The sequence below is a fragment of the Staurois parvus genome, unplaced genomic scaffold, assembly GCF_062004578.1.
Source record: "Staurois parvus isolate SC_StPar_1 unplaced genomic scaffold, SC_StPar_1.0 ptg000058l, whole genome shotgun sequence".
Taxonomy (NCBI): domain Eukaryota; kingdom Metazoa; phylum Chordata; class Amphibia; order Anura; family Ranidae; genus Staurois; species Staurois parvus.
This window is the reverse complement of record NW_028317854.1, coordinates 7,521,155-7,533,347: the sequence shown is the minus strand read 5'-3', so window position 1 is coordinate 7,533,347 and position 12,193 is coordinate 7,521,155.

The following is a 12,193-nucleotide window of genomic DNA, read 5'->3' as shown; positions in this document are numbered from 1 at the left end:
GCTTTTAAAAAGAATATTAAAACAGTATGACAGCTGCTCATACATACATTGAAACAATTGGAAATGACCCTTCTATTGTCTCCTTCGTTATCCCTACTTAGGAGCATTGTCCAAACTAGAGAAGAGACATTGTCCAAATTAGAGAATAATTTGAGGTGGCTAAATAGAGAGGGCATTGTCCCTGCTTAAACAGTTGCTTTATGATAAATGAAATAAAGCTCATATGCTCTTAGCTCTTGAAACTGTGGGAGAAAGTGGCCAATACATCCCCTCATGTAAGGGATAATATAGGGTAGGGACTCTTCTTTGGATAGTTACAGATCCATCAGTACTCTCAAACCTTGACAAGCTTGCTAGTATTCCCTAAGCCTTTTGAGAAAATGAACCTGGGTGGGCCATCGAACAAAGGGTTTAATCCCACAAATTTACAGGATATGGCTCTCCCCTCCCTCTTAAACACTCATACATGACCAAATGGGAGCAAATATTGGGGAAAGAATTGTCTTGGATAACTTGGAAACTACTATGGTCCCAAGCTGCTAAATGAGGACAATCAGAAAACAGGGCTAGAAAGAGGGGAGGCATATTTTAAACCTTATAACATTTATATAAACTACAAAGCAGATGTTATACAGCTGAATGGGTAAGGAATTAATACCCACCTGTATATAACAGAAGCAGCTGGGTTAAATTGCTATGTATAGGGCTGATAGGGGTATTTACCCTGTTTTTGATTGGTTGAATTTGATGTCCTTTTTTCAACTTGACTAGCAATTAGAGATGAGCGAATTATTCAAAAATTCGATTCGGCTAATTCGCCGAATTCGCTGAATAAATTCGATTCGAGGCGAATATATTCGCTGCGAATTTAACTTAGAAAAAGGGTGTTTCTAGGCTTCAGAGAGCCTTTATATTAGTGCAGAACACTGTACCTTTAATTTAAATGCCCTTGGAGTCTGCTGGGGAAGAGAACTAATACTGTCAGTCAGTATGACATGCAGATGAGTGCCGTCGATCTTAGAATCACCGCACACTTCACTCATTTGGGCAGTCACGGGGCCAAAACCAGAGTGTGGAGCCACAGTGTGGCGGTGGAGGCAGCAGCAATGGGAGGCCATACAGCACCCTATGACAAAATGGAACCCACCAGCAGTGTGAGGAGACCTGAAAGTGGCACATGGCAGAGTGTGGCGATGGAGACAGCAGCAATGGGAGGCCGTACAGGGACCCATAACACACTCTGGACCTTGCAGCAGCATGAGGAGGCGGTACAGGGGCCCATGACAGATTACGGGCCTGGCAGCAGCAGTGGGCGGGCGGTGGATGCAGCAGTATTCGGAAGCCAAACACAGGCCTCGGTTAAAAAGCGGAAGCCGTCAGCAGCGTGAGCAGACGACAGAGGCACATGGCGCAGGGTGGCGGTGGAGGCAGCAGTATTCGGAAGCCATTCACAGGCCTAGGTTAAAAAGCGGAAGCCGTCAGCAGCGTGAGCAGACGACAGAGACACATGGCGCAGGGTGGCGGCGGATGCAGCAGTATTCGGAAGCCAAACACAGGCCTCGGTTAAAAAGCGGAAGCCGTCAGCAGCGTGAGCAGACGAAAGAGGCACATGGCGCAGGGTGGCGGTGGAGGCAGCAGCAATGGAAGGCCATACAGCACCCTATCACAAAATGGAACCCACCAACAGTGTAAGGAGACCTGAAAGTGGCACATGGCGCAGGGTGGCGGTGGAGGCAGCAGTATTCGGAAGCCATACACAGGCCTAGGTTAAAAAGCGGAAGCCGTCAGCAGCGTGAGCAGACGACAGAGACACATGGCGCAGGGTGGCGGTGGAGGCAGCAGTATTCGGAAGCCATACACAGGCCTAGGTTAAAAAGCGGAAGCCGTCAGCAGCGTGAGCAGACGACAGAGACACATGGCGCAGGGTGGCGGCGGATGCAGCAGTATTCGGAAGCCAAACACAGGCCTCGGTTAAAAAGCGGAAGCCGTCAGCAGCGTGAGCAGACGAAAGAGGCACATGGCGCAGGGTGGCGGTGGAGGCAGCAGCAATGGAAGGCCATACAGCACCCTATCACAAAATGGAACCCACCAACAGTGTAAGGAGACCTGAAAGTGGCACATGGCGCAGGGTGGCGGTGGAGGCAGCAGTATTCGGAAGACATACACAGGACTAGTTTAAAAAGCGGAAGCCGTCAGCAGCGTGAGCAGACGACAGAGGCACATGGCGCAGGGTGGCGGTGGAGGCAGAAGTATTCGGAAGCCATACACAGGCCTAGGTTAAAAAGCGGAAGCCGTCAGCAGCGTGAGCAGACAACAGAGACACATGGCGCAGGGTGGCGGCGGATGCAGCAGTATTCGGAAGCCAAACACAGGCCTCGGTTAAAAAGCGGAAGCCGTCAGCAGCGTGAGCAGACGACAGAGGCACATGGCGCAGGGTGGCGGTGGAGGCAGCAGCAATGGAAGGCCATACAGCACCCTATCACAAAATGGAACCCACCAACAGTGTAAGGAGACCTGAAAGTGGCACATGGCGCAGGGTGGTGGTGGAGGCAGCAGTATTCGGAAGACATACACAGGACTAGTTTAAAAAGCGGAAGCCGTCAGCAGCGTGAGCAGACGACAGAGGCACATGGCGCAGGGTGGCGGTGGAGGCAGCAGTATTCGGAAGCCATACACAGGCCTAGGTTAAAAAGCGGAAGCCGTCAGCAGCGTGAGCAGACGACAGAGACACATGGCGCAGGGTGGCGGTGGAGGCAGCAGTATTCGGAAGCCAAACACAGGCCTCGGTTAAAAAGCGGAAGCCGTCAGCAGCGTGAGCAGACGACAGGCACATGGCGCAGGGTGGCGGTGGAGGTAGCAGCAATGGGAGGCCATACAGCACCCTATGAGAAAATGGAACCCACCAGCAGTGTGAGGAGACCTGAAAGTGGCACATGGCAGAGTGTGGCGATGGAGACAGCAGCAATGGGAGGCCGTAAAGGGACCCATGACACACTCTGGACCTGGCAGCAGCATGAGGAGGCGGTACAGGGGCCCATGACAGATTACGGGCCTGGCAGCAGCAGTGGGCGGGCGGTGGATGCAGCAGTATTCGTAAGCCAAACACAGGCCTCGGTTAAAAAGCGGAAGCCGTCAGCAGCGTGAGCAGACGACAGAGGCACATGGCGCAGGGTGGCGGTGGAGGCAGCAGTATTCGGAAGCCATACACAGGCGTAGGTTAAAAAGCGGAAGCCGTCAGCAGCGTGAGCAGACGACAGAGACACATGCCGCAGGGTGGCGGTGGATGCAGCAGTATTCGGAAGCCAAACACAGGCCTCGGTTAAAAAGCGGAAGCCGTCAGCAGCGTGAGCAGACGACAGAGGCACATGGCGCAGGGTGGCGGTGGAGGCAGCAGCAATGGAAGGCCATACAGCACCCTATCACAAAATGGAACCCACCAACAGTGTAAGGAGACCTGAAAGTGGCACATGGCGCAGGGTGGCGGTGGAGGCAGCAGTATTCGGAAGACATACACAGGACTAGTTTAAAAAGCGGAAGCCGTCAGCAGCGTGAGCAGACGACAGAGGCACATGGCGCAGGGTGGCGGTGGAGGCAGCAGTATTCGGAAGCCATACACAGGCCTAGGTTAAAAAGCGGAAGCCGTCAGCAGCGTGAGCAGACGACAGAGACACATGGCGCAGGGTGGCGGTGGAGGCAGCAGTATTCGGAAGCCATACACAGGCCTAGGTTAAAAAGTGGAAGCCGTCAGCAGCGTGAGCAGACGACAGAGACACATGGCGCAGGGTGGCGGCGGATGCAGCAGTATTCGGAAGCCAAACACAGGCCTCGGTTAAAAAGCGGAAGCCGTCAGCAGCGTGAGCAGACGAAAGAGGCACATGGCGCAGGGTGGCGGTGGAGGCAGCAGCAATGGAAGGCCATACAGCACCCTATCACAAAATGGAACCCACCAACAGTGTAAGGAGACCTGAAAGTGGCACATGGCGCAGGGTGGCGGTGGAGGCAGCAGTATTCGGAAGACATACACAGGACTAGTTTAAAAAGCGGAAGCCGTCAGCAGCGTGAGCAGACGACAGAGGCACATGGCGCAGGGTGGCGGTGGAGGCAGCAGTATTCGGAAGCCATACACAGGCCTAGGTTAAAAAGCGGAAGCCGTCAGCAGCGTGAGCAGACGACAGAGACACATGGCGCAGGGTGGCGGTGGAGGCAGCAGTATTCGGAAGCCATACACAGGCCTAGGTTAAAAAGCGGAAGCCGTCAGCAGCGTGAGCAGACGACAGAGACACATGGCGCAGGGTGGCGGCGGATGCAGCAGTATTCGGAAGCCAAACACAGGCCTCGGTTAAAAAGCGGAAGCCGTCAGCAGCGTGAGCAGACGAAAGAGGCACATGGCGCAGGGTGGCGGTGGAGGCAGCAGCAATGGAAGGCCATACAGCACCCTATCACAAAATGGAACCCACCAACAGTGTAAGGAGACCTGAAAGTGGCACATGGCGCAGGGTGGCGGTGGAGGCAGCAGTATTCGGAAGACATACACAGGACTAGTTTAAAAAGCGGAAGCCGTCAGCAGCGTGAGCAGACGACAGAGGCACATGGCGCAGGGTGGCGGTGGAGGCAGAAGTATTCGGAAGCCATACACAGGCCTAGGTTAAAAAGCGGAAGCCGTCAGCAGCGTGAGCAGACGACAGAGACACATGGCGCAGGGTGGCGGTGGAGGCAGCAGTATTCGGAAGCCATACACAGGCCTAGGTTAAAAAGCGGAAGCCGTCAGCAGCGTGAGCAGATGACAGAGACACATGGCGCAGGGTGTCGGTGGATGCAGCAGTATTCGGAAGCCAAACACAGGCCTCGGTTAAAAAGCGGAAGCCGTCAGCAGCGTGAGCAGACGACAGAGGCACATGGCGCAGGGTGGCGGTGGAGGCAGCAGCAATGGAAGGCCATACAGCACCCTATCACAAAATGGAACCCACCAACAGTGTAAGGAGACCTGAAAGTGGCACATGGCGCAGGGTGGCGGTGGAGGCAGCAGTATTCGGAAGACATACACAGGACTAGGTTAAAAAGCGGAAGCCGTCAGCAGCGTGAGCAGACGACAGAGGCACATGGCGCAGGGTGGCGGAGGATGCAGCAGTATTCGGAAGCCAAACACAGGCCTCGGTTAAAAAGCGGAAGCCGTCAGCAGCGTGAGCAGATGACAGGCACATGGCGCAGGGTGGCGGTGGAGGCAGCAGCAATGGGAGGCCATACAGCACCCTATGACAAAATGGAACCCACCAGCAGTGTGAGGAGACCTGAAAGTGGCACATGGCAGAGTGTGGCGATGGAGACAGCAGCAATGGGAGGCCGTACAGGGACCCATGACACACTCTGGACCTGACAGCAGCATGAGGAGGCAGTACAGGGGCCCATGACAGATTACGGGCCTGGCAGCAGCATGAGGAGTCGGTACGGGTGCCCATGGCAGATTACGGGCCTGGCAGCAGCATGAGGAGGCGGTACAGGGGCCCATGGCAGAGTGGCGGAGCGTAAGCAGCTAAAATTGAAGGCCATACAGAGGCCTATGTTAAAAAGTCCCCCCAGCAGCAGCATGGGGAGACGACTAATAGTCGTCTCCCCACGCTGCTGCTGGGGGGACTTTTTAACATAGGCCTCTGTATGGCCTTCAATTTAAGCTGCTTACGCTTCGCCACTCTGCCATGGGCCCCTGTACCGCCTCCTCTTGCTGCTGCCAGGTCCAGAGTGTGTCATGGGTCCCTGTACGGCCTCCCATTGCTGCTGACTTCATTGCCAGACTCTGCCATGTGCCACTTTCAGGTCTCCTTACACTGTTGGTGGGTTCCATTTTGTGATAGGGTGCTGTATGGCCTTCTATTGCTGCTGCCTCCACCGCCACCCTGCGCCATGTGCCTCTGTCGTCTGCTCATGCTGCTGACGGCTTCCGCTTTTTAACCGAGGCCTGTGTTTGGCTTCCGAATACTGCTGCATCCACCGCCACCCTGCGCCATGTGTCTTTGTCGTCTGCTCACGCTGCTGACGGCTTCCGCTTTTTAACCTAGGCCTGTGTATGGCTTCAGAATAATGCTGCCTACACCGCCACCCTGCGCCATGTGCCTCTGTCGTCTGCTCATGCTGCTGCCAGGTCCATACTGATTCATGGCCCCCTGTACCGGCTCCTCATGAACGTGGTTCAGCGGGTTTGCATCACTTAACGGCAAATCGTTGACAAACGCTGGGACGTTCAGTGTTGCGCGCATTAAGCCAGACACCAAAGGGCAGCACAGACCTGTTATTACTCGCTCAAGCATGGCTGAACAAAACCAGTCTCTACCACAAATTGGACCCAGACCTGCCCAGGGTCTCGTAAGTAGATTGCACGGAGGAGTAGAGTTCGTTATTGGAATTATTATTATTATTATTACTACGAGTTTATATAGCGCCAAAGGGTTTGCTCAGCGCTGTACAATAGGGGGGGACAATACATGGCACAGTACAACAAAGACAGACAGCGTACGAGGGGTAAGAGGGCCCTACTCTTACGAGCTTACAATCTAGGAGGGAGGGGGTAAAGGTACAGTAGGAAGTGGCTGGGGGGGATGAAGTGGTAGGAGGAATGAGGGAGGATGGCCGTTAGGTGAGGGTGGGGTAGGCTTCCCTGAAGAGATGGGTTTTGAGGGAGCGCCTGAATGTGAATAGAGAAGGCGACAGTCTGATGGATTGGGGCAGTGAGTTCCAGAGGATGGGGGAGGACCTGGAGAAGTCCTGTAGTCGTGCATGGGAGGAGGAGACCAGGGAGCAGGATAGAAGGAGGTCCTGTGAGGAGCGAAGGGTACGGGTAGGGTGGTACCTGGTGATCAGATTGGTGAGGTAGTCAGGGGCAGTGTTGTGAACGGCTTTGTAGGTCAAGGTAAGGAGTTTAAATTTGATGCGTTGGGCAATCGGGAGCCAGTGGAGGGAGAGGCAGAGGGGGGTGGCAGAGGTGGAGCGGGTGGTAACTGTGAGGGACTTTTAAACCTAGGCCTGTGTATGGCCTTCAATTGAAGCTGCTTCTGCTCCGCCACTCTGCCATTGGACTCTTGATAGTCGTCGACTATCAAGAGTCCAATGGCAGAGTGGCGGAGCAGAAGCAGCTTCAATTGAAGGCCATACACAGGCCTAGGTTTAAAAGTCCCTCACAGTTAATTCCAATAACGAACTCTACTCCTCCGTGCAATCTACTTACGAGACCCTGGGCAGGTCTGGGTCCAATTTGTGGTAGAGACTGGTTTTGTTCAGCCATGCTTGAGCGAGTAATAACAGGTCTGTGCTGCCCTTTGGTGTCTGGCTTAATGCGCACAACACTGAACGTCCCAGCGTTTGTCAACGATTTGCCGTTAAGTGATGCAAACCCGCTGAACCACGTTCATGAGGAGCCGGTACAGGGGGCCATGAATCAGTATGGACCTGGCAGCAGCGTGAGCAGACGACAGAGGCACATGGCGCAGGGTGGCGGTGTAGGCATCATTATTTTGAAGCCATACACAGGCCTAGGTTAAAAAGCGGAAGCCGTCAGCAGCGTGAGCAGACGACAGAGACACATGGCGCAGGGTGGCGGTGGATGCAGCAGTATTCGGAAGCCAAACACAGGCCTCGGTTAAAAAGCGGAAGCCGTCAGCAGCGTGAGCAGACGACAGAGACACATGGCGCAGGGTGGCGGTGGATGCAGCAGTATTCGGAAGCCAAACACAGGCCTCGGTTAAAAAGCGGAAGCCGTCAGCAGCGTGAGCAGACGACAGAGGCACATGGCGCAGGGTGGCGGTGGAGGCAGCAGCAATGGAAGGCCATACAGCACCCTATCACAAAATGGAACCCACCAACAGTGTAAGGAGACCTGAAAGTGGCACATGGCAGAGTCTGGCGATGAAGTCAGCAGCAATGGGAGGCCGTACAGGGACCCATGACACACTCTGGACCTGGCAGCAGCAAGAGGAGGCGGTACAGGGGCCCATGGCAGAGTGGCGAAGCGTAAGCAGCTTAAATTGAAGGCCATACAGAGGCCTATGTTAAAAATATTAACATGTTTGGGGCATGATTCATTGCGGATTTAGTCAGTTGTGTCAGGAACTGGTGGTTTGAAATCCAGACTAATCCACGCCTGATTCATTTTCACAAACGTGAGTCTCTCCACACTTTGGGTGGACAGTCGTGTCCTCCGCGGAGTTACAATACCTCCTGCCGCACTAAACACGCGCTCCGATGCCACGCTACTGGCCGGGCATGACAGCCTTTCAAGGGCAAATTCAGCTAGTTGGGGCCAAAGGTCAAGTTTCGTTGCCCAGTAGTCAAGGGGATTGTCTACCTCGGTTGGCAGGGTGCTGTCCAAGTAGGCCCGAGCCTGTTGTTTGAGGTCCTGCTCCAGGTCCACCTGATGCTTCTGCTGCTGCGGCTGGTTAGTAGTTTCCTCACTGCGCTGGTGAAGAAAGCTACTCATCATCGACTGCAGACTGAGGCAGCCGCTGCTGGTGGAGCTGCCACTGCTCCTACCACCCCACCCCTCCCCTGCTGCCATGGCAGCGGAACGCGAGCGCACAGGGCCCACAGTGTCTGAGGATGGACGTTGGCGCAGAAAGGCAGAGACCAACTGACTACATAGGTGGTTTTTATAGTACTTTATTTTGGCCTCCCTCTCAGCAGGTGTGAAAAAGGCCACCATTTTTGAACGGTAGCGAGGGTCCAACAAGGTTGACAGCCAAAAGTCATCCCTCTGTCTGATGGTTATTATTCGGCTGTTGCTACGCAAGCAACCGAGCATGCTATGGGCCATTTGTGCCAAGGAATGCGAGGGACTCCCTGCCTCCATCTCCACAGCATACTGCCACGGTGCGTCTGGGTCCTCTGTCTCCTCCTCCTCCTCCTCTACCAGATGCTCCTGCTCCTCCACTCCTGTCCGCTGAGTGGAAAAACCACCCATTTCACTCAATAATTCCTGAGCACCAATGTCCTCCTCTACCTCCTCCTCTTCTTCCTGTCCTGCCCCCACAAGGGTCATGTGGCGTTGAGATCTGTGCGCCACGTCTACCGCACCCTGACCAGCCATTGTTAACAGCATTTGTTCCAGGACGTGCAACAGAGGAATGACGTCGTTCATCCCATAGTCCTGTCGACTCACGAATAGCGTGGCCTCCTCAAAGGGCCTGAGCAAGCGGCAGGTGTCACGCATGAGCTGCGAATGGCTGACATCTAAGTTACACAGGGGAGTACCTTTATCCGCTTGTAACATCAGGAAATCGGTGATGGCCTTTCGCTGTTCGTAAAGGCGGTCTAACATATGTAGGGTTGAATTCCACCTTGTTGCAACGTCGCAGATCAGGCGATGCTGTGGAATTCCGTTCTGCCGCTGCAGCTCAAGGAGGGTGTGCTTTGCGGTGTAGGAATGGCTGAAATGCATGCAAAGTTTACGTGACATTTTAAGGATGTCTTGCAGTGGGATGGTGGATTTTAGGAACCGCTTGACAACCAGATTGAACACTTGAGCCATGCATGGCGCATGGCACAACCTTCCTTGACGCAGAGCAGACACCATGTTCTTTCCGTTGTCGGTCAACATGGTTCCGATTTTCAGTTTGCGCGGAGACAGCCATCTGTCGATTTTTCTGTTCATTACACTCAGAAGTTCCTCCCCTGTGTGACTACGTTCGCCAAGGCATACCAGGTGCAGCACAGCGTGACACCGTTGCGCCCTGCACATGTGATATGCCGGTCGGGTAATGGGACTTGGCACGGGGGTGGCGGCTGAGGACACGGCGGAAGAAGAGGTGGTAGAGGCGGACATCTTTGCTGGACCAAGGACGTGCAAACGTGGAGGCAAAAGCGGCGTGACCTGTCCAAGTTGCTGGTGCGCCGTAAATGACATGTACTGTCCCTGACCGTAGTTACAGCTCCACACGTCGGCGCTGCCGTGCACTTTGGCAGAGACCGACATGCTCAAAGACTGGCCCACCATCTCTTCTACATGTGAATGCAGGGCTGGCGCTGCCTTTTTGGCGAAGAAATGACAGCTTGGCACTCTCCACCACGGCGCGGCACAAGCCATCATTTCTCGGAAAGGTGCTGAGTCCACCACTTGGAAAGGGAGGGACTGCAGCACCAGCAACTTGGACAGGAGGACGTTCAGCTTCTGCACCGTCGGGTGCGTGCTCGCAAACTGTTGTCTCTTGGAAATGGATTCCAAGAAAGACTGCTGACGGAATCCGTGAAGAGGAGTAGCAGGAGAAGGAGCATCTGAACGAGTGGAAGATGCCAACGAGCGACAACTCCCCTCAGCAGAGGTGTTGGAGCCTTGACTGGCTGATAGAGGGTGATTGACGTCGGGTGACGGAGCAAGTAACGGAGCGGGTGATGGAGCGGGGGCTGGGGCGGGCAGAACCGCCGTATCTTTATCACGGTTTTCCCAGGCCACCGAATGGCGACGCTGCATATGCTGACGCAACGCTGTAGTCCCAACATGGGCCCCCTGGCCACGCTTGACTTTCTGGCCACATAGTCGACATACGGCTACGTTTACTTCCTCGGGCGGCTTGACAAAAAATTGCCACACCGCCGAGTAGGAAACTTTGCCCCCGCTACTCCTCACTGGCTGACTGCTACTTCCTCCGTGCACACCGGCACCACTACTGGCCGTGGTGGTAGGCTGCAGTGGAGCTGGTGCTCTACTCCGTGGCCGTTTGCCTCCACTGACACTGCTGTGACCCTGCTGCCTCCTGGGCAACCCACCGACTGTTTTGCTCGCTGGCAAGCTGGCACCCTCTTCTCCTGATGATGCGGAAGCAATAGCCTGATGACGACGAGGCTGCCAAGTGCGATCAGCCTCATCATCATCAATTAGGGTCTCCGCGTCACTACTAGCCCCCTCGGCTGCGTGTGAGTCAGGAGACAGACCTGTCTCTAGACCGGCTACCGAGCCACTCTCCTCGCCAGTACTTCTTCGCCTGGCTGCTGAAGAGGTGGATGTCTCCCCCCGTTCCTGACCGCACTCTGTTAGCTCTTCCTCACTGTACAGTGGGGCTGAGCCCACAGCATGCGATACTTCGCTTGGTGAGGGAACACCAAAGGACAGGGGCAGGTAGAGGACACGTGATTTCAGTGGGCTTGCTCCCGGGCCATGCCAACTAACAGTTGTGTCTGACGTACCCACCGACCGTTGGCTGTAGGTGTCAGAGGTGACCTGGGAAGAGGAAGACGACCGAGTCAACCAATCGATGACGGCAGGGTTGTCGGTGGAGACACGACCGCTGGATGACACCGGGAGCACTGGCCTCTGGCTGCGACTAGTGCTGCCTCGACCCCTTCCTCTGCTGCCACGTCTGCTCGCTCCTGAAACATTGCCTCCTCTGCCACTCCTCTGCGTGTTGTCTGACATACTCTTTAATTCAATAGTGGTTGTGAAGCAGAAAGTAACGATTCTATGTCCCTGAGTAACAATTCTGTGTCCCCGAGTAACGATTCTGTGTCCCTGAGTAACGATTCTGTGTCCCCGAGTAACGATTCTGTGTCCCTGAGTAACGATTCTGTGTCCCTGAGTAACGATTCTGTGTCCCCGAGTAACGATTCTGTGTCCCCGAGTAACGATTCTGTGTCCCTGAGTAACAATTCTGTGTCCCTGAGTAACGATTCTGTGTCCCTGAGTAACAATTCTGTGTCCCTGAGTAACGATTCTGTGTCCCTGAGTAACAATTCTGTGTCCCTGAGTAACGATTCTGTGTCTGTCCCTGAGTAACAATTCTGTGTCCCTGAGTAACAATTCTGTGTCCCTGAGTAACGATTCTGTGTCCCTGAGTAACGATTCTGTGTCCCTCAGTAACGATTCTGTGTCCCTGAGTAACGATTCTGTGTCCCTGAGTAACGATTCTGTGTCCCTCAGTAACGATTCTGTGTCCCTGAGTAACGATACTGTGTCCCTGAGTAACGATTCTGTGTCCCTGAGTAACGATTCTGTGTCCCTCAGTAACGATTCTGTGTCCCTCAGTAACGATTCTGTGTCCCTGAGTAACAATTCTGTGTCCCTCAGTAACAATTCTGTGTCCCTGAGTAACAATTCTGTGTCCCTGAGTAACGATTCTGTGTCCCTGAGTAACAATTCTGTGTCCCTGAGTAACGATTCTGTGTCCCTGAGTAACAATTCTGTGTCCCTGAGTAACAATTCTGTGTCTGTCACTGAGTA